This window comes from Drosophila persimilis, unplaced genomic scaffold (assembly GCF_003286085.1).
Source record: "Drosophila persimilis strain 14011-0111.01,24,50 unplaced genomic scaffold, DperRS2 tig00000191-arrow-pilon, whole genome shotgun sequence".
Lineage (NCBI taxonomy): Eukaryota > Metazoa > Arthropoda > Insecta > Diptera > Drosophilidae > Drosophila > Drosophila persimilis.
This window is the reverse complement of record NW_020825298.1, coordinates 2,937,366-2,959,278: the sequence shown is the minus strand read 5'-3', so window position 1 is coordinate 2,959,278 and position 21,913 is coordinate 2,937,366. Positions and strand designations below refer to the sequence as shown.

The 21,913-nt window shown below is 43.6% G+C and overlaps 1 long non-coding RNA gene across 1 annotated transcript in view; it reads left to right on the top strand.

The window, feature by feature from the left end:
* Positions 1-21,913, top strand: part of LOC113565795 — a 106,496-nt gene that overhangs the window by 62,534 nt on the left and 22,049 nt on the right. Inside the window, exon 3 of the long non-coding RNA XR_003408797.1 lies at positions 2,223-2,331. This is a non-coding gene — a long non-coding RNA (uncharacterized LOC113565795). The remainder of the gene's footprint in view (positions 1-2,222; positions 2,332-21,913) is intronic.

The window sequence follows — 21,913 nt, the reverse complement described above, 5'->3', positions numbered from 1 at the left end:
ACTCATAATTTCTGAATAGAATCGAATTTTTTATCGTTTTGATGGTCTTAATTAATAACCAGATCTAATGGCAAGAAGAGAGTGTTGGAACTACTTGTAAGAGATACTTTTTTGTACTGATTTGTACATTTGTCGCTACTAATCGATGCTTAGTCTTTGAAATATACCCTTGGGCTAATTATAATATCGATAATTATCGATTATATTTGAAGATATTGCATCGTTAATAAAAAGATTCACACTTTTTGGTATGACTTTTCTTTATAAATAGGAAATTTTAATATAGATTTCTGTTTATTTTGAAATGTGGATGGATTTCGTGGAATGTTTCCTTTCTAAAGGCACATATTTATCGACAACATAGAATCAATCGATGAGCGATTAACATCACTCAACTCTCTCTCTCCCCGCATGACTCCCTCTCCATTAATCTGCTTCGTGTCACGCCCCCATCCTTATCAGACGACACATTTGCTTCCTTCTTCTTTTTTTTTTTTTGCTGCAACGTCTGCCAAATTCCGATGGCGAGATGTCGGAGAGATGCGGCACTGGCGATGGCGATGTGGCAGCATGCAAATTGCGAATTGCAGAGGGGCACAGCGCAACGCACAAATCGAGTTGTCGTAAAATTAGCACTTAATGCTTTAATTAATTACTGAGACGTGAGAGAATCGAGACGGGGGGAAATCGAGACCCGAAGTTGTGGCCGATTGTTGTTGTTGTTGTTGTTGTTGTTGTTGTTGTTCGTTTGTCACTGTTGTTGCATGTTGTTTCTGTTGTTGGTGTCCGGGGCATTTAATGCATTTCGCATTTATTTATGGCCATTGGATGTGCGTATTTCAACGAGTGTCGTGCCACTCCGCTCCGCCCCGCCCCGCCCCGCCTGCTGTCCCGTGTTCAGGCCACGTCAAGTGTCAGGCCATTTCACCAGAAATTTCAAGCCCCAGCCCCAGTCTGAGAGCCAATGAATACCAAAATACCCAGCGATATTCATTGGGCAGCTCTCGTAAACATTTCACACTTTCACAAAAGGGCAAATCTTTTGGCCATCTTTCTTGCACTTCGCTGTCTCTCCTTTTGAGGCGTCTGAAGTGTATCTTTATGAATGGATTGTTTGGCATGGGATTGTTGTTTTGTTTGGGGTCTGACAATGTCCTCCGAAGATCTTTTGCGGTTCAGGCTGAGAGCATTGTCTTATCGGGTGGCATTTCTTTTCTCTGAAAGATCTTTTTTGACCCAGAAAGTATTTCCAAGGGAGTTCATTAACTTCTCCCAACGATTTTCTCCCTGAAAAGATCAATATTATGCATTTCCCAAAGGTTTCAGAGCAGTACTTTCTCTCTCTCTTCATATCTTGCGTAATGCAGCCGCGCCCCTCGGTCAGTGGATCTCATAGATACACGCATCCTTTACTCATTTCGACTATCGGCCGCAATTGTCGCATGATTAATACCTTTTCAGTGGTCGGGCCACGCCCCTGGGCCATCGGCCATGAGACTTAATGAATGAATGCGTGAATGCGATGAATGATGGATGAATTGATAAAGGCAAATGGCATTATACTGTCGCTGTTGTGAGGTCCACTCATCTCTCTCTCTCTCTGTGTCTGTCTCGGGGTCTGGAAGGTCCTCAAGGCAGGTCTCTCCAGGTCTTATCCGTGGCCCTGTCTGGGTTGTCTTGACCCCCAGTCATTGTGTGTGTGATTCATTCATTTGCCACACAGTACACAGGGTAATGCCAACGAAATACAATTTATCTGGCTTGGGGGGGATTTAGCCATCCATTGGCATGAACCAGACGCAGGAGACAGCAGCCAGAGAGATACTGAGATACAGAGATACACCAGACCGCAGTCCGCACCCACCGAAAATCCTTTTTGGCCACTTGACTCATTAGGCGCGTATTGATACGAAGCTGCCTGGCATCATCATCATCATCATCATCATCGGCGGCGGTGGCGGTGGCGGTGGCATCATCGGTATCCCCTTCATTGGCAGCCGTTGGATCTTCTGGTGTTTGCATGATTTGCATTAATTTGGCAAATGTTGTCGATACTCCTCTCCCTCTCTCTTTCTCTCTCTCTCTCTCTCGCCTCAGATAAGCGCTGACATGACCAGATCCATTTGGTCATTAATTAGCCCACCAGCTTTCCGTTTCCCCTCCCCCTCCCCCAGCCACATGAAAGCCATGACATTGCATAATAAATTACCAATTCATTTCAGATTTCGCACGTTCTGGGCCATACATTTGATTTGCTTTCACACCGTGGCCTAAAAAGAGGCTTCGACTTCGACTTCGGCTTCCTGTTCAACAAGTAAAAGGCCTGCCCAGGTATGTTCGTAATGTTCTATTAAAAATTCATCAATTAATGGAAATCGAGGTTGAACTTGATGGAAGATGCCACATGGAAAAGGGCGCTTCAAATGTGTTTTTTAGTCTGCCAAAAGTGCATCTGTTTTAATGTTAAGTGTTCTGTTGTTTTAAATCCCTCAAATGAGGTTGTAAATTATTAATGCGAAAGCTTTTTGTGATGACAATGCCATCGTTAAATATTAATCACAAATCGATGGCCAAAGCGGATTGCAATTGTTTTAATGGCACAAAGTGTGAATTAAAATATAGGCAGTGCTCCCCCCCTTTGCTCCCAATGACACTCACATTCCTGTCAAGAAATCTCGTCACACCCACAATGAAAAGTGAATGAATATAAACGATCTTTGCACTCTTCAAAAATTAAGTAAATGCGCCCCCAATCGAATAAAACAAATTGTGGTTCATTAGAATCCCGAGAAGAGCAGCGACCACAAACCACAATGAAAAGATACAAAAAGCCACGAAATATTCGCTAATTAAAGTTAATATTGACAAATGATGGAATGATGGGGGCGGGGTGGGGCGTTGGCGTTGGCGAATGGACAATGCCACAAGATGTGGCCCCATGTCATGTTGCTCATTCGCTCCCATTCCTCCGATTTCCGCTGCGCCAAGTGTTGACAGATCTATGGGGCTGGAACTGGAGCTGGAGCCTCGTGTCGTTGTTGCCGCCTCCGCTGTCGCTGGATGTTGAATGTCGAATGATGTCGATGTCGCTCGTTCCAGAGGCGAACGTAAATGATGCATGTTTAATTGCCGGCGCATAAATTAAGTTTTTGGACAGTGTGTGAGTGGGTGAGCCACACAGCCGCAGTACCAGATCTGCTCCAGCCCCTCATTTGCATTGTTCGCTCGCCCTCTCATGGTGTTGGGGGGTCCACATTCGCTGTCGCTGTCCGGCCTGCTCGCTGATATGCCTAATCAATGGCCTGCCTGGCTGCCGATCTGTCAGCTTATAAGAGCCCAGGCCTCCGCCTTGACGGCAGCGGCAACATCACACAATTTTGAGTTGCACGTGCGGCCAAAGCTTCGCTTTTGAGTGACTCTGATTAAGGGGTTATGGGCTGTTGAAAGCTCAGTCAAGGCAATGATTAGCAATATCACTTTTCACTAGGGAAAAATCATTCAAAATTAACTTCAACTACATTAAACTTGTACTTGTTTTCAATGGACTTGGCAGGTTGTTCAGAAATCATTCATAACTCATTGTTTGAAGACTTTGATTTGTAATTGATTTTTGGTTTTTGTCTATAGGAGCAGCATTCCATTGGGTGGTCCAGTGCTCTCCTTTCAAGTGTCTCAATATAAGTTTCGACATTCCAAGGCCTGGAGATGTGGCGCTCTTTTTTGTTAAATGTGTGCCAAATATGAGATCATTGTGGGAGAGTTCATTCTACGCCTAAGTACTACGTCTAATGTCTTATATTAATCATCTTCAAATGTCTTCGCTTGTCAAAAATTCTTTTAAAAAAGACAACAAAAAAACGGGACAAATAAGTAAAATCATCTGTGAAAAACAGCTCGCTGAATGAAATTTAATTATAGGAAAAGCAAGAGAGAGTTTCTGTCTTTTTTTACTGTTTATGTTTATATATATAATTTTTTTCCAAATTAAATTAAATTTAATTTTTATTAAGTCTAATTTTAATTTTTCCATATTGTAGAACTTTTTTCATGTGCATTGTCGCTAAAAACATATTTATATACCTACATTTTAGACCATTTTTCGCTTAAGAAATTTAAAAATAATGTTGCAATACAGTCACGTTTATAAAAATGAGTTAATCTTATAGAAAATTTATGAATTTATCGGATAAATTTATTTTTCTTTTGAAAATGGCTCTTAAAACAGCAGTACGATGGAATGTTATTGCTGTGTCAACACTTAGCCTCGAAACTGTATATATAAGCATATGCACTTATATTACAATTTTTATTAATTTTTTAAACTGAAAGACTTGCCATATTTCAATGCCGAAGACATATCGTTTCTTTTTTAAACTCCAAAAACATCCGAGTTTCAAAATAAACACCAGGAAAAAAAACTTTCAAAGATTTCCAAAAAAACCGTTAATCGATAAGTGCCACCTCATAATGATCGATTACGCAACGGAATGCAACACAGCAGCGCCATTAACCCTTTCAGCGCTGGGTCGTAAATTTTCCATTTTCCATGCAGATGCTTCCGAGGAGCAGGCAGCAAATGTTCTGCAATTGACACTCGAATGGACTTTTAATTGTTGTTTTAATATTTTGCCAAATTAGCACATCGTTTGAGTGGAAAGGGCAAAGCACTTCAAAGGCCCTCCAAAGGGTTGGCCAAGCTAATGGTTGGCTGGCTAAGGGGCGATTGCAGATCTGGCTGCGATATGCACGATAAATCATAAAAGAAGAAAAAATAGTTTTCACATTAGGCAAAATCCAAATAGAAAGATGTTTTCCCCAAATGGAAAAGAAAACAAATTTTTGTGAAGCGCCGCCACCGCCACAGCCACAGCCACAGCCGCCGCTCTGCCAAGTGGGTGGCAACTGAATTAATTTCGGGGGTCCGGGTGCCCCTCTCCCTCTCTCTCTTTCACTTTGCTTTCATCAATTTTATTATTTTTCTTCAGTTTTTCGGGGTTTTACGAGTGCTAGTACTCCTCCTCGTCGCTTGTTTGCGTGTCGAGCGGAGAGACGCAAAATAAATAAAAACTTTAAGTACTTTTCGAAATTTTTCTCTTCTTGTTGTTGTGTAATCTTAAGTAGTGCGGCGTGCACACTCATAAACTCAAACCCTCCGCACTGATTCATCCGAAAACACTCGCACGAAACACTCACACTCACACTCACTCCCAGCCGAGTAGCCGAGTGTCCCAGTCGCAGACAGACAGTCAGTCCGCCCGAACAGTGCACGTCGTGTCTGTATGTATGTTGACATATTAATGCAATTAGTTTTTGGGGTCGGGGTCTCGGTCTGTGCTAATTTTATAGGTCCTGGCCCCCACACAACAGATCGGTACATATGCATTTATGAGAATCGTATATTCATCTCTTGTTAAGGGGCCTAAAACGGGGGGAAAGTTGCAGCTGTTGCGAGTCTTTAGATTTGCAAGCGAAGCTCTAAAATTGGAACAGCGGAATGTGGGTTCGTCAGGTGGAAAGGGAGTACAAGATCACAAGTTAATGATTATGTGGCAGCAGCTGATCGAAACACCAAGGGGAGACATCGCAATCCATTGTAAGGGCTAATGGATATGAGTTCAGGAAGTTTAAGCTTAAGAGGGAATACGCTGGGAAGGGAATGATGCAATGGAATAGGGATGAAAGAGAAGCAATGAAATATAGAGTGCTAAAAGTATGGGTGGAAAGATGAAACAAAGCCTGGGAAGACGCGGCTTAAGGAGAGCCCAAAGGAATGAGTGGAAAGAAACGTATATTTTCGATATCTAAGCTCCGTTTGAAACAAAGGAATAGATCAAAAGAGGTCTGAGTGTGTGTGATCCCACGAGCTTCAGAAAAAAGGAAAATTGGACCTATAAAATGGACCTATGTATATTGCAGTACCCCTTACATATGGCACAAAAATACTGCTGATATCTGCCAAAGACAAGACCCCTTTTGGTCCCCCATGGATCACAAATGGTTACAGATCATACTTTGTAAATTAAATTCTAAAATTCTGTGTAGAATGTGCGTTCAAGGGGGGATCCTGTGCGGGGCATCACCCACTGTAAAAATCAACCTTTGCCCATTGTTTCCATCACAAAACACAATGTACACAGCTCTCGAATGCAATTATCCTGCGCAGTTTGTTATTCTTTGATTATGAACACCTCCTCCCCCCTGCTACCCCCGACTACCCCCTGGCGATGGCGATGCCAAACCAAATTACATGGATCGCAACAATGGGAACACAGACCAGACCCAATTCGGGGCTATAATTTATGATGGTACGAGCGATGTATAAAAAATGGAAAGCAAACCCATTTCCGCGATGCGCAGAAGGCTAATCAACAGCCGAAGCAACCCCCGAACAGAAAAAAAATGGTAAAAAATGGCACCACCCGGCGTGCAGCATCCTGGGGCATGCGCGCTCGGGAGGGAAGTGTGTGTAATCCCAGCTGTAATTTTGACGCTGATCCCCCCGCAACTCCTAAATCATGTTTCTATTTATATTGTCAGAAGAGATTTGCGTGGCAGTTCGTGAATTTCCCTAAGAAATGGAGCTGCATCGAGAGCAGCCTCGATCTGAGGCTCGAAGGAGAGCGAGGTGTTGGTAAGCCGGCTTAAGGCTTAAGGATAATGCCAGGCGTTACTTCTGGCACCCTCTGGACAGCCAGAGAACCATTTCTGGTTCTCAAGGGCGGTTTTTTGTCTGTTTTGTCCCATTCGCACACCATTCGATCGATCATCCATTTTAATTAGCAACAGTGTGTCGATTGCATTCACAAACTATCAATTTCAGCCACCCTGCGACCCTTCCCTGCGCTCCGTTCCGTTGTTCCTTTCACCATCTTTCACTTCATCTATTTACATAACTCGGAATCATATGTAACGAATGCTGAAGTGCTCTCGATAGCGCAGGGCGTGGCCCTGGCTTGAAGTACACTTCGATATGGTTTTCCGTCGCAGTGCCACTGACAGACACCGATACATCGATGGACAGGACCTTCTTCTCTGCCACATCTGCCGCTGGCTTTTGTCGTCGGTCTCTGCAATTGATAAATGTCATATGGTAGAACCATAAAAGACGAGAGGTCTGATGGGAATTTATGCTCCCTCAATGGGTTATTAGTTATAGAAGGTGTGGATGGACTAAGAGGTGGTCGAAAGGTACAAGAAATATCTGCTCTGGTGGATTAAATTCCACTTTATTCAATATAGATATATTCTTCAGTTTTCTAGAGTAATCCTTGCCGAAATGGAGTTCCATTTCCTATAAGAACATATCCAAAAACCTCTCTAAAATCTACCACATTCAACAGAAATATCTTCCATTCTTTTGGGCCACTCTATCATGTTTGAGATGAGGGTTCCCCTGCATTGTTTCCCCCTGGAGTTTACAAACCAAATCCCTACAAAATATACCCCCTCATGCCCTCCTTCGGCAGATGTACAAATGTACGTGGTACATCTTTCAATCATCGGCTCCATTGATGATGATTCATCACTCCGCTGATGGGCTGCACTCCAAAGGATTAACCTCTTCCATGACATCATGTTGTGAGGGAACACCGCGATGATGAGTTTCAAGTTTCGTTGAGTTGGGGAGTCGGAGTGGGATCGTTTTTGAATAATTATTGATCATATTGTTATCTACTCAAATGAGCCCGAAAATACAATTTCAATTAATGTTTCGTTTTGTCATGACGAGGGACTTCTCCTTCTTATGATCTTTGTGTGATTTTTAAGCAGAAAAGGAGGAATTTCAGAAGTTTTAAGGCTAGGTTTTGGCTGATTTCGGGTGAATTTTGCACTCGGGTTCTTCGTGACTGAGTTTAATGATTAATTCTGAGACTATTGTGATTTCGGCAGGCCTCTAAACGCTGCTCCTTTCGCTCCCTGCTCTATTTTGAGGCTAACCCAAATGCTGTTTGGTTTCATATGGTCTTGGCCCGCTTCCTCCTTCCTCCTGCCTCTGGGATGCTGCTGCTGCCACTGTTATTGCATTTTGTAAAGTAAACATGCCAAGTGCTACTGTCGCCCGTTGGCCACCCACAAATTACACCGGGGGGGGTGGAGAGGGAGGGAGATAGATAGAGAGAGAGTGCGACACACACAGCTGCACAGTATGCAAATATTTGCTTTGCGTTGATGAGGAGGCTGATGAACAGGACACCGACCGAACGCAAGCGACGGCAAGCGGTCCATTGATGAAGCCACTCCATGGCTCATTGCAAGAAGAGCGGATGGGTGGCTGGGTGGATGGATGGGTGGATGGATGGATGGATGGCTGGCTGGCTGGAGTGTGGGTGGAGGGTAAATGTGCTGGCAAAAAGTGCTGCACAAATAATGTCATACGGCTGCCTCATTTGCTTTAGCCTCCCCTGGCCACCCCCCTTCCTTCCTGCGAGGACAACCCCTTGGCAACCTGCTGCTTTGGCCGCCTGATGGATGCGTTTTTTTCCTATCCTTTGAGTACCTCTTGCAGTGAAAGGTTTATGGGAGTCGAGGGAGTCTGCCAGCAAGCCGGCACTTTCACCATTATGTCTACCGATTAAAGGGTATCCCTGCAGCCTCTCCTCCCCCACTTGTTTGCTTTTGCGTGCTGGCAGTTTCTCAAAACAGTTTTTAGCATAAATTTCAAAATTAAAATCGTAACGGCGACATATGTATGGATGTGTATGGCGCTGCCTTAGGGCGGGCGTAGGGGGGGTTACGGAAGGGGGCGTGGCCCAAAAGGGGTGTCCCTGCTGTTCCCAAAAAGGGGTGGAGTCGGGGCTAAGCTGCATTCACTTTCGAAAAGTAATTATTTCAAGCAAAGCCAGGCGCCAGGGGTATTTCTCGTTTATTCTTTTCAATTTTCCAGCGTTCTCTGTTTTTTCTGATTTTTGCAGCTGTCACTCGAGAGTTTGACATTTCGCTGGCATTAGCTCTTTGTTTTCTCTTTCTATTTTTCATACTTTCCATAGTTCTCTTTCCCCCTCTCATAGTTCTCCTTCTCTTTCTACCTTTCTCAATATCTCCTTCTAGCTCTTGGAATCTCTCACCTTTTGTTGAGATTTTCCTGTTTACATCGGCAATAATTATAAAATTTACGTTGCATTGTAATTGCTTAAAATAAATCAATGTCACCAGAGGGTTTCCCCTCTGACAACCTCGCTGAAAAGTCTCTTACACGATGGGTTTTCCACCGACGCTTTTTTGGGAACAGTCGCAGAGAAGTCACATATAATTCTGGAAGAATTTAGCACATAAACACTCTCAAAGAAAGCTCTGACAAAGAATACGAAATATGTGATGAGAAAATACTTTACCGGTAGATAAAACCGATGGAAATTTATATATTCTATGGATATTTTTGTGGGATATTTATTTAATATGATATTTATATTTATTTTATTTATATTTTTCCTTTTCATATTTATTAATTTATTTATATTTTATTGATACTTATTGCTTTTAATATTTAATTATTTATTTGATATATTCCTAGATACTTTTTTGAATTTTTCTTATTTTTATATATATTTCTTTATTTTGTATTTTCCAATATTTATTCAGAATTATATTACCAATAGATGAAACCGATCGAAAATTATATTTTAACCGTATATTTATTTAATCGGATTTATATTGATTTATTTATTTTAATATTTATTCCATATTTTCCCTTATTCATCCGGATTTCTATTATCAAAAATATCTTAAATAAATTACCGAAAAACTGTCGGTGAAAACCCTATAGTGCAACGTGCACCTCCCCTCCTAACACCTCTTGCGTCAGGAATCTGGAATCAGAAATCCGGAGGGGGGTTGGTTCTTCCGGCCTCTGCTGGCACGAGTTTTTGTTTCGATTTAATTGCTTGTTAAAGGGGAATTGTGCTGCGATTGCACGTTGCACTCTTCAATGCTGAATGCTGAACGTGGAACGTTGCAAGGAGTTAATGATGCAGGAATTTGCTGACTTGCAAATGGCTCTGCGATGCGCAGCAGCAGCTGATGATGCCTGGGGGCGCCATCCATATCCATTCCCTAGTTTATTTGGTTTCAAATCAACTTTGCCTCTGGGCGAAATTTCATGGAGAGTTTTGTGCAACAAATGAGGCAAAAATCATTCGAAGAATATGCACAGTTTTTTCGGCACGATGGCCACAGGATACAACAATGGACAGACGAATGTGGCTTCATTAAATGTGCAACCGAAAACCAAATTGGAAACCAAAAACTCCTCCCAATAGGAGCGACCAGACATTTGAAGTATTAAATAATTTGGTGGCATTGTGCCTCGAACCAACACCCAAGTGTCCTCGTACTCGTACTTCATATCCTCATGTACGAGTTTTTCAAATTATTTCTCCATTTTGCTGCACAAATAAAGAACATGCTGGGAAGCTGGGCGGCGCGGTTGCAAGTGGAAACTGGCACAAGGCATTGTGTCTGTCGTTATGGCTTCTGTGGAATCCTTAGATATGGATTTGGAGTTCCTTCTGGGAGGGCATTTCGATTCGGTCATGGATTTGAAGCACTTGCAGGGGATATCTATGAAGGGCTTCATGGAGTACATTGGGTAGAGATGCACTAAGAGAAGGTTCTTTCTCCCGACTTCAGTTAAGAACATTTAATCTTCGTTGTGTTCTCTGGATTCCAAGTTAGTGTTCGCTTAGTTTTCTATGTTTTCCATTGTCATTACGTACTTGTCTGCATTATTTGCTGTTTGATTCTTACAATTTCTGTGGCATGTCTCTGGATGTTTGCATGCCCTGTCCTGCCCTGCTCTGCCTTGACAAAAGGATGATGATAATAATGCAGCTTCTAGTGCTGGTGCTGCTGCTTCCTTGTGGCATGTTTTTATTTCTACAAGTTCTGGATGCATTCTGGCATGTCGTCTAGAATAAACAACGTAATTGCGAGTTTGTGTGGGCGACACAGCGGCAACATCAACATTGGGAACAGCAGCAGCGGCCACAGGAAGATGAAAAATATACATATACATGTATACTCGTATATATCGTACGTCTATGCTGGCGACAAATAATCCCAAATAGTGGAATTTTCTTAGCCATCGATGCTGCCTGGAAGGCATCCGAACGGATGGGCGTTTGGGTACCGGGTACTGGGTATTGGGGTCTTCCTTCTCTTCGCCGACATCTATCATAAATGTCAGCTGCTTTATGATCGGTTGCCCTTTGACTGGTGCTCTGCAGCGAGGCGCTTCAAACGAAGGCCGGAAAGCAAAGACAACGGCCCGGCGATGCATGCCACAAGCACACACACACACACACACATGCACAGCGCGTACAAAGAACAACAAGAGAGCCCAGCACGCATACAATAATAAAATTTATAGCATAACGTGTATAAAACGGCACGCGGCTCATTCCCGGAACACATGTTGCATCCAGGCAGAACTCTGCTGTGGCATGGCATGGCATGGAAGGGGGTATTCCAAGGGGGTTGGGGGGCTGGGCGCTGTGACTAAGAACAGTGGGTCGAAAACTAGGGAAAACTATTGAAAGTGTAAGGGGAATACGAGCCGGAACAAGAGCCAGGAGGAACAGGCGTCGGAATATAGCCACTCTGTGACAGACTCGATGCAAATCACTCTCGCTCTCCATTTCATGATCTCCTACAAAGAAAGAAGCAATACAAAAACGGGTAGGAACGCGGCAAGGGCAGCGGCTCTACGTTCATACCCGCTTCTCCGTCAGATGCAATATATTCTATACGAAATTAAGCCCCAGAGCATGATCGAAATGTCTAATATGGCATCAAGCGCCAGAGTTTGTATCGCAGCCCATGACTTCCACCGGCTCTCTTTCTCTCTCCTTTGGTATTGCTATTCACAAAAGCTTCGAATGGGTTAGGTAGGGATCTCTCCGCGATCTCTCTCAATTCTGCTAGCACTTGCCAGGAGAGAGGGAAAAACATAGAGCAAATGAGAGGAAGTCGTACCGCTAGATACGTTTTAGTGTTGCACTTCGTTTATCATCGTTCTACCCCATCCACAGCCACCACAAAACTAATAAATCTACCCCTAAACTCTTCGAGTACAGGGTATACAAATATACCTTATTTTTGCTTGGAATTTATTCATTTGTATAATTCTGCTTTAGAAAGGCTTATGATCTCTATCAATTTATCACAGCCTTCTGTATTCTTTAGCGCAATATTGGGGCCTAATGTCTTTCCAATATTCTGGCACTCTCAGGACACTGTGCCCTCCAACTTGGGTCGCTCTGTCCGTAGTACGTATATGACATGTACCCACCAGCTTTTTGTTTACTTCATAATTTGTCTTTTGTGCTGGTTTTATTTTCTTCTCTTTGCCGTTTCGACCACAGATAAACCTTTCATTTTTTTCCACAGATTTGTCTTTGGCACCGCCGCTCCGCTCCACTCCGTTCCGTTCCGTACCGTTTAAGAGCCTATCTGCCATCTCCCTCGCCCCCAACGGATTGGGCTGTGGTGCCACATTTTATTTTTGCTATGCTTCTTCCGCCGGCCTCGCCGCCTGTCATTTCCACCCAAAAATAAACAAACAGCGACGGCAATTAAACTGCAGTTTTCGTTGTTAAACATTTTGTGTGTCAGGAGGAGAGGAGGCTCTCGCTCGCCCAAGACCTGACGTGGGGCCTCGGCCTCCTGGGCTGGGTTGAGTGATTTGTTGGTGGGTTGTAGGCGTGGCCGTTGGCTTCGACAACTTTGTTGGACCATCACCGATCCGACCGATGGATAGATGATCAAGTTGTCAATATCGTGGCCTCCCCCGAAACGCTCTTCAAAGTTGTAAAATTGCGTGTACAAATTCCATTTGAATTGTTTGCAAATTTCATTGTGGAACCAAAGGACTTTTACGAGTGTGTGATGAAGGGACTGCTCTACAGCCGCCATGGAGAGGGTGTGGGACCATAACGGACATCCGGCTAATGTGATCCTATTCTCTGACCCATTCCCCGGGTTCCGGCGCACACGCTTGCGCGGCATTTCGGCGGCAGTCGAGTGGAAATTTTCACAAAATTGTTCGAGCACTTGGAGGATTGCATGTCCATTGCCCCTATTTCACATGGGTCAGCGGTTGGTCCACGCGGGATTACACGAAATAATGGCGCATAAATCCGGCAGCGGCAGCGAATGCAATTCAATGGCCACTGATTGTCTGGTGGCTGCCACATGCGGTGGCAAGGGGTGGGCAGGCATAGTCAGGGGATGGGATATGGCGGTAATAGTCCTTCTAGGTGATCATCGATGATAATTGTTTATTGGTTTTAGTGACGCTAAGAATTTGTTGTGAAAAAACCTTGGGTTGCCGAAATCTGGGTCGGAATTTCCCTTTTTAGGGGATGTGGGCCGGGAAAAGGGAACACAGACATGGCAGGGGTTGGCAGATCTATATGTGGGCTTACAGATCGTGTTTTGGGCTTAAAAATGATTTCCAGATTCCCAAAAAAAGATATAAAATATAGGCTAAAAGAATAAAGTTTTCGGTGCACAGAAATGGGAATCGAATGTGTCACTAGAGGGGGACCCTTTCGTTTTATAGAGCCCTGCCTGAACAGGCAACCGAATCGATTCCATAGGATTTGGTAACCGCTTAGATCGATCTGTTAGAATCAGTGTCGCAGCTTTTTCATTTAATAAGACTAAATAAAGCAATTATTGTAAAAAATTTCGTTTTTTCTTTCTCGCTCACTCTCCATTAGAAAGTATGACTGAAGCAAGGATTAGTAGTGAAAGAAAGCCTTCAGGAGGTATGAATACAGTTGTGTTTTCAGGAATACTGTGGCTTTAAGCAGGGCTCTTCAACTAGATCAAACAGAAAACAATCATCGGCTTTAAGGAAAGATTGTAGTTAATATTAAATGTGGTTCACATCATTGGTTAATCCTTTACATCCGACATATCCGATACCTTTCAATCAACTCATAGTCTTAACAAAGTTTTCCCTGGAATAGCCTCGCTTTTCCTAAAAAAAATTCACAAAAATTCATGAAACATTTTTCCTTAAATCTTCAAAATAAATCATAGAAAAGCATAAGGCCACTGCAGCGGGCTAATTTGTGATTTTAATTTGGTTTATTGCCGCATAGACAGCGCCATGCAGGGATGCCAAAAAGAAAGAAAAGGAAAAAAGAGAAGCCATAGAGAAAAGTCAGGAAAATTCAAGGATAAAAGGACATGGGGAGGAGGAGGAGGAGGAGAAGGAGTCGCTGCAGACAGACGAAAGGCTTTTGGGATAGAGACTTTTTTTCGGGGTTTCTGCTGCAGCTGCCAGACAGCACAGCATCCCTGCTGTCCCCCTGCCTGGCGATTGTTGAAATTCAAGAGGTTGCCGCATGTTGCAAAATGTGTCGCAGTCGCCGTCGCCGTCGCCGTCGCCGAAGGTCGCGTGTGGCACGTGAGCGATCGGATCGGATCACAACATAATCTGGCCCTCGTCCGGGGGTTATCACTTTGGTAAATATCTCTCCACCGTTGGTTCTCCTTGGATCGAATATCAATCAATTGGCTGGCAATGACACACGAGCCACAGTGCCACACGGTGTGGCAGGCAGGACTCTCTAATCACCCAAAAAGATGTTCAACACATTTTGCAAATTGCTTTTCATTTCTCAAATTGTGGGAATCGGAATCTGTATCGGAAAAGGGAGCGCAGTGGAGGGGTAGTTTGAAGTGCCGGACAGACGGAATATTATTCCAATCTTCAATGTACTTTGTTCTCTTTCCGAAACTTGTGAAGGTTATCTAGGGCTCTGGCCGATAAGAACTGCATTTCAACAACTGGGGAAATCATAAAAAGAAAATTAAACCCCATATTCCATCGAAATACTTGGCGGGGTTCACGTTTCCACTTGAGAGTCTCGCGCGAGAAATCTAGCATCAAATTTCAATTGGAATCGAAGAAAAAAACCATTAAAAATCGAAGGAAATAAATGGGAATATAAACAAAGGAGTAATTAATGTTGATAAGAGCGACTACAGGGGCGTCTCGTGATGTTCCTATGACAGCTACAAGAATTCCATAAAATTGTCCACTCATTAGGGAAAAATCTATGGCTTGTTGTTCATTTCACTTAGAACATCTAATGATACGGGATTTACGAGAAGAAAATTGATTTTAGATAAGCAAATTTAACATTTCTTGCTTATGTTTCAAAGATATGACATGTTTTTTAAAGTGTGTGTCGTATATTGAAGGGAATAAAAGGGATTAAAAAGAGTATCCAGTCGGTCTTGTAAAAAGAGCCAGTCCAGGTATTGAAACACGAAAATAGTGCCAACAGTTCTTTGAAGAATACGGAAATGACCATCCAGGGCTTGGTGTTTCGCTATTTTCCGTTCTCTGCGATCTTTGACGGTAGCTCCGGATGGACACTCATTGGAATCCGTAATCCGAAAAACGGAAATGAATGAGAGCTTCAATCGTGAGTGGATCGATTGCGTCCAGGGCTTTGGTAAAAAATATAATAAATAACCATCAAAGATTCCACCGCATGAGGTATCTATCGATCAGAGGACCCAAGGCATACAAATATTTGCGATCCATTGATCTGGTGTATCTCACAGAACAGTGCATAACTGTTTATGTCTCGGGTTGAGTAACAGGCTGCTCTTGTTCTCGCATAAATATTACATTTTTGTTGAAAATTCTTCTGGAGTTAAAGGAAATAATACAAAAGGTTTCCTTAAAGGTTCCCTGCTAACCTTCTGGATCTGTTGCTATTCTAGTATTTTTTGTTATAAAATCCAGTACGTCAGCTTTCTTATCACACTTCCATTTGACGAATTTATAGACCGAATCGTATCGGCAATAGAGAGCAGACGTTGCATCGTTGTTCCCAGACATCGGAGCCCCCAAAAGCACCGAAACCTCCGCTTGAGAGCGCTCTACCGACCAGCAGCAATCGAAAGAAAACTATCCCAAAGAAGATGCCCATATATTTATGAGTATATATGAAGGGGCGGTCGCAGTTCTACTATGCAATTAGAGCCAGCGCCCAGATGAAAGATACACAGATACATAGATACAAGATACAAAAAAGCAACCTAAATGATGAGCTCAAACTGTAACAAATATAAATAACAAAAGGAAAAAACCTATTTCGTTGAGTTTTTCCTACAGTTTTATTTTTATGGCCGCGACCATAAAAGCCACACACATATCACACATCCAGGGCGCCCCTGGATTGAATCGAGATGATACCATCATCTCTCCATCGCTCTATCCACCAAAAAACAAAAACCACTTGGCGACACTGACGCCGTGTGGTCCAAGCGGTAGGGGGGGAGGCAGGGAGGGAGGGAGGAGGCCCCACAAACACAAATGGGAATCCGCATCGGAACTTCGACTCCAACTCCGACTCTGAATTATGAAACACTTTCCGCATTTAAGAGGAGAAAACTGAAGGAAAAAGTCGTGCAATAAATAAAACACTTCAAAAGTGCACTTAAGATAAAAACAAAGACTGAAGAAATGGAGAAAATGGAACCATAGACAAAAGAAACGAGGCTGCACAAGTGTGAGACGAGATGCGATGCGATGAGATGTGGTTCGAATGCGAGCCCCGAAGACGGGATAATATGTGGGTCAAGCCTCCAGGCACTTCTGAGGCTTCAGCTTTCATTCATTCAGAGACGATGTTCTATAGATTTCGAAAAGTTTTGAAATCAGAAACCCACTTGCAAAAAAAAAACATACCATCTGCATGGAATTTGAGATGAAAGAAACAGAGGCCAAAGAATCAGTCTTCGATTTTTGGGTAAGTGGAATAAACGGCAACATTTGGTGAATCAAAGTTTAGAATATTCAAAGGGAAAGGAAATTCCAGAACTAGAGTTCCACATGAGTTCTACGAGGGTTCCACGAGGGTTCCACAATGGTTCTACGAGGGTTCTACAATGGTTCTACAATGGTTCTACGAGGGTTGTACGAGGGTAGTTAGAGGGTTCTACGAGTGTTTTTCGGGTATGTTTGATTGAAGGAATGGCTATAAATCATAGAACTACTTGAATTTTTCATATAAATTACACGAAAATTATGTTTCTTGGATTTGAGGTGTGAAGATCTGAAGATTGCCTTCGACGGGCAATACAGTGGCCCATCGAAAAGCGATTCCAGCGATTCTTCAATGTGGCGTCCATTTGGCTACCATTTGGATAAGATTATAATAATCATTTATAATATTTGATGGTGGAATACTTATACTGTACTTAATTTATATTTCCTGCCTGAATTTAGGGGTTTTTTCAAAGAATTCCATCTCTATATAGATTAACTAAAGCATGATCTTTATATGTGTCAAATCTTGATATGCGTATCTGGAAAGTATAGTTAAAAGTATCTAAAAAGTATGCACTCAACATCGCATTGCTCTGGCATTAATGGTGCTCGAAAGCCAGGTGTTCAAAGAGCCTTATTCCAGCAATCCACTGATTCATTCACTACTCCAGTAAAATTTAGAGTTAGAGTAGAGTTAGTGGCGTTCCTTCAGATATTTATGCCACAAATAAACCTTGAAAAAATACTCCATCCAGTCTGATATCACAGTAGTCTGCACACAAATTGCGGATGCTACCTCCAGTTGCTTCAACCCTTCGTATTCCATTGTCATTTCCATTTGTCAGAGCAAAAATCCATTCTTAAATATTAGCCAACAAATGCAGACATCATGGGTTCAGGCTCCCAGTTTCAATGTCAGACAGAATCAATAAATTGCAGAGCATGTTTTTGGCATTTGGCATTGTCCAAACCGGCCAGTCCATGGATATAGATATACAGATAGATATAGGATAGGTATTACTTCCAGGTGATTTGCTTTACACTCGACTGAATGCCCCCGAACCGACTCGAACAGAACCTTTTGCATACAACACACATCGACGGTAGCATATTTTTCACGTGCACTGAACACTGAACCCAAATCTCCTTCTCCCTCTCTTTCTCTCCCTCTCTCTATCCCAAAAATATCCCGGGCGCACTTACGCCTGACTGACTTTTCACACGTTCTCGTTCTCGGACATCCTTGGCTGGGTTTCAGGTCGATCCAAGGCTGAAATCATAAAGCAAATTACCCAGGTCGTGGCTTTGGCTACATATGGTCTCAATGGCACAGGGATTAGGGGGGTTAGGGGCCTAAAATAGGCTGCCAAAAGTTCTCCTTGGGCACGTCGCAGGTCCCTCCTGTTCCCACCACGTGCGCACACACAAATCAAGGCAGGGGCAGGCATAATTTATAATTCAATGAGAGTTAAAGTTGAATGCAGCATGGCGTTTAACCCGCCAAATCATTAGCCACAGAAGAGGGCCCTGGCTCTGGCTCTGGCTATGGCTGGAGAGCCACAAGACAGAATCGGAGACTCCGACGACGACGCACAATGGCTGGGGCCCTCGAGGGCGCATGCCACACAATTCACCTTGAAGCCGAAACTCAGAAGCGAAGATTAATTGCAGCAGCCCTTTGTTGGGGCATTCGAATGACTATCTGGCTCCCTCGCTCTCATACATCGCTGGCCTACGGATCGCCAGGGGCTAGAGATGGGAGCGTGATCGGAAGAAGGCTTCGGAAGATGTGCGATAGTTGGGTTATGATTTGTGAAGAAGATTTAGAATTGTTTCTTGTTGAAATGCTGTTGTTGAGGAACACGTGCCGCGACACTATGATACCCAAAGACTCTAAGGAGTCTAAGGAGCTTTATATCTTGTGTTTTTGCGTGTAACTATCGCTCATTCTCTATCGTATATATCTAATAACAGAATCTATCCGATTCCCAATCGCGAATCACGTGGCCATCCCTAATCTCTCTCTCGCCTTCACTCTCCAGTGTACAACTCTTCTTTGGCGATAAGGAATTTTATTCAGTTCCCGAAAACGAGTCTCCCCCTCAGCATTCGGGGGGAAGCCCCCACTCAAAAGGCCAGGCAGGCAGCAGGCACACACGTAATTGCTTTTTGTTTGGCGTCTCATTTTAGTTACGGTCTGGCAATGGCAATGGCAATGATGCTTATGGATGTGGCAGAGGAGCGGAGGTGCTGGACTGCCTGGAGTGGATGTCGCGCCTACGAGAATAGGTGTCGCCAAGGCGATTATGCCCTGGGAAGGGGGAGAATGGGGGAATGGGGGAATGGGGGAAAGGTAAAGGCCAACACAGACCAATGGCTAACAACAGAAACAACAACGACCATGAATCAAAACTAAGGGAAACCCTCGCAGACACACACACAAGACGCGCCTTTGAGTAATGCTGCTCTCATTTGAATTATTGCTGTCGCTTTGACCCCCGAGCAGACCCTCTTTAAGAGCCAAAAAAAAAGGGTTACCATTTACCCAGAACTTGTCCCAAAGCAGAGATGATGATGGTGCTGCTGATAACAATGTGTCGAGTGATCTACTACTACTCGTATATGGATGTGGCTCTCATTCTTTCTCTCTGTAGCTGTGGTGATAAGAACTAAGGTTTTGTAGATTCAAAGAGGGAATGTTGGAAATTAATTGAAATTGGGGGCTTGGTCTCTTCCATCAGGACTTATCAGGATAATTACTATTAAAAGACTTCGTTGATGGACATTTGAATGAGTTGCCCAGCATGGCTGACAAGCTCTCTATCTCTCTTTTTTCCCAGTGTGGCTTAGCAGTGTATAAAAGTGTTGTTTTTTCGAAGGGGGTTGTGTTTTATCTGCTTTCAGTGATGAATCTTTGGATGAATTGAGAGCCACAATGTCTCCTTTCTCTCTCACAGTGTTGCTTAGCACTAGAAGGTGTGCCACTTCTGCCTTGTGCCACTTGTAGTCGTTGTCTTTCCCTAAATGAGTACCAATTAAACGAGTTATCTTTTGTTTATGCCATAAAATGTTAATTCTATTAGTTTTCTGTCTTTTTGGAGCTTATGAAATCACTCTGCAGGGAGGAGGGAAGGAGACGTCCATCAATTGTGACATGTTTTATGGTCACACATTAATTGACAAACAAGAAACGACAATTATTACAACATTTTGCATTGGATTTCCGCCTCATTGCGCATTCTCCAATTCCAATTACAATTTCACACCATTTTTCCCCCCTACGAAAAGTGTGGAGGGGCCGCCGCCGCCGCCACACCCCAAGGCAAGGCCAGGCAGACTTTTGTTGTCTTCGACGTCTAGCCGGCTCATTAGGCATAATTTATAGATGCAGAGTCGCTAATAAAATATCCGAAAAGAGCATTCATTCTCGTAGAGTGTTCTCCAAAGAGGTTGGGGGGGTGGGGCAGTGGGAGCTCCCGACAACTTTCTAAAATTTCAAAATCGTATCTACTTAGGCATGCGCACAAATTTATAATGCAATAAATCAGATGGAAATGGCTTTTACCACGAATCGGTTAGCGGCCAGGGCTAGGGGGGGAGTGGGGAATGGGTATCCATCGCTGGCCAATTATTTTAATCGCTTTTGTCAAGCCATATAAAGAATGCGCTTATACAAAAGATCCACACAGACACACAGATCCACTCGAGAGATAGAAGAAGAACCACTCTGATTAAGCAATTCGGTGTGAAGTGCTGCCTGCTCGGCTCCCAGAGACAAAAGAGCTTTCAACACTCGGAAAAATGCTTGACAAGTCGCCGCACAAATGGAATGCAACATTAATGGCATCCGAGAGCGCATGCCGCATGCCGCCTGCCGCATGGCGCATGGGTGTCTCCGCCATAAAAATAACCAAAAACCAAAGAAATTTACTTTCACTTAGCCTCAATAACCTGAGGGGGCTCCTCCACTTTATCTACCCATTCCTCCGATCCGATCCGATCCGAACCGAGTGGCGCTTTACATTTTCGAATGGCAATCGTCTGGCGTTGGAGGTCGTAACGATCAACTAGCGATACAAACAAATTATAAAATGTATCTTCCGTTTTACAGATCGAACTTAAGAGAACAGCTGAGATTAACGGAGCTACAGGCAGGGGTGACAAGGCCTAGATGGATGGGGAGACTAAAAGACAGGGAAAGAAAGAGATGTCTATGGTAGAAGGAGAATGAATTCCGAAGTTTTTCTGGCACAAATTCGTGTAAATATCCAGCTCTTTCTTCCAGTGTGGCTTAGCCCAGTTCAAACTGGGTTTTCTCCGCACAACCCATCTGTCGTTCAAAGTGGAACTGCCTTCAAATCATAGTTTACTTACTCTTCAAGCAGGTCCTCTTTGTATACCTCTTTATCTGTGATCCGAGACGACCACCCACGCCGCCTTCAAGGTGTTAAAGATACCTTCATTTGCCTGGCATTTTCCTCGACTTCGTTTGAGGGAAAACATTGATAAGTTGAGTGGAGTTTTCTGCTGTTGTCCAGCAAAGTTTACACAGCATTTAACATGCTCTTTTTCTCGGGGCCCTCCCTGCATTATGTGCCATAAATTATGCAGAAGTGTGAGCATATTTGATGTACCCTCCTGCTGCTGCTCCTCCGATTGCGGCAACACCTGCTCTCTCCCATTTCCGGGGGCATCATTAGCAGTCAACAGGCGACACGATAGAACCACGATAGAAATTCGAATTTGTTCCCGGAGGAGGAGCCCTTCTTTCTGCAGTTTGTCGCCCGCATTTGGGGGTCCTTTTTCCGAAGGGATATATGGGCGATATATGCCTTTAACTTTTATTTTTTCTTCATTATTAATGCCCGGCACGTCGAGAACCCTTCTCATTGACAAGGAGCCCCCTGCCACAGCCCCAAAAAAAAGTGAAACGACGATAAGCTGCTTTTGTGGCTGCGGCTGCTGTTAATCTTAACACAACATTTAACTCAGGCCCGAGGCTATCTTTGGCCCAGACGTTTGGGGTCCAGCCACCACCCACCCGTGGAGTGCAGCTTTCGCCCTGGACACGGGACACGGGACACGTGTGCAACATTAGACTCGTTGGCCAACACGCGC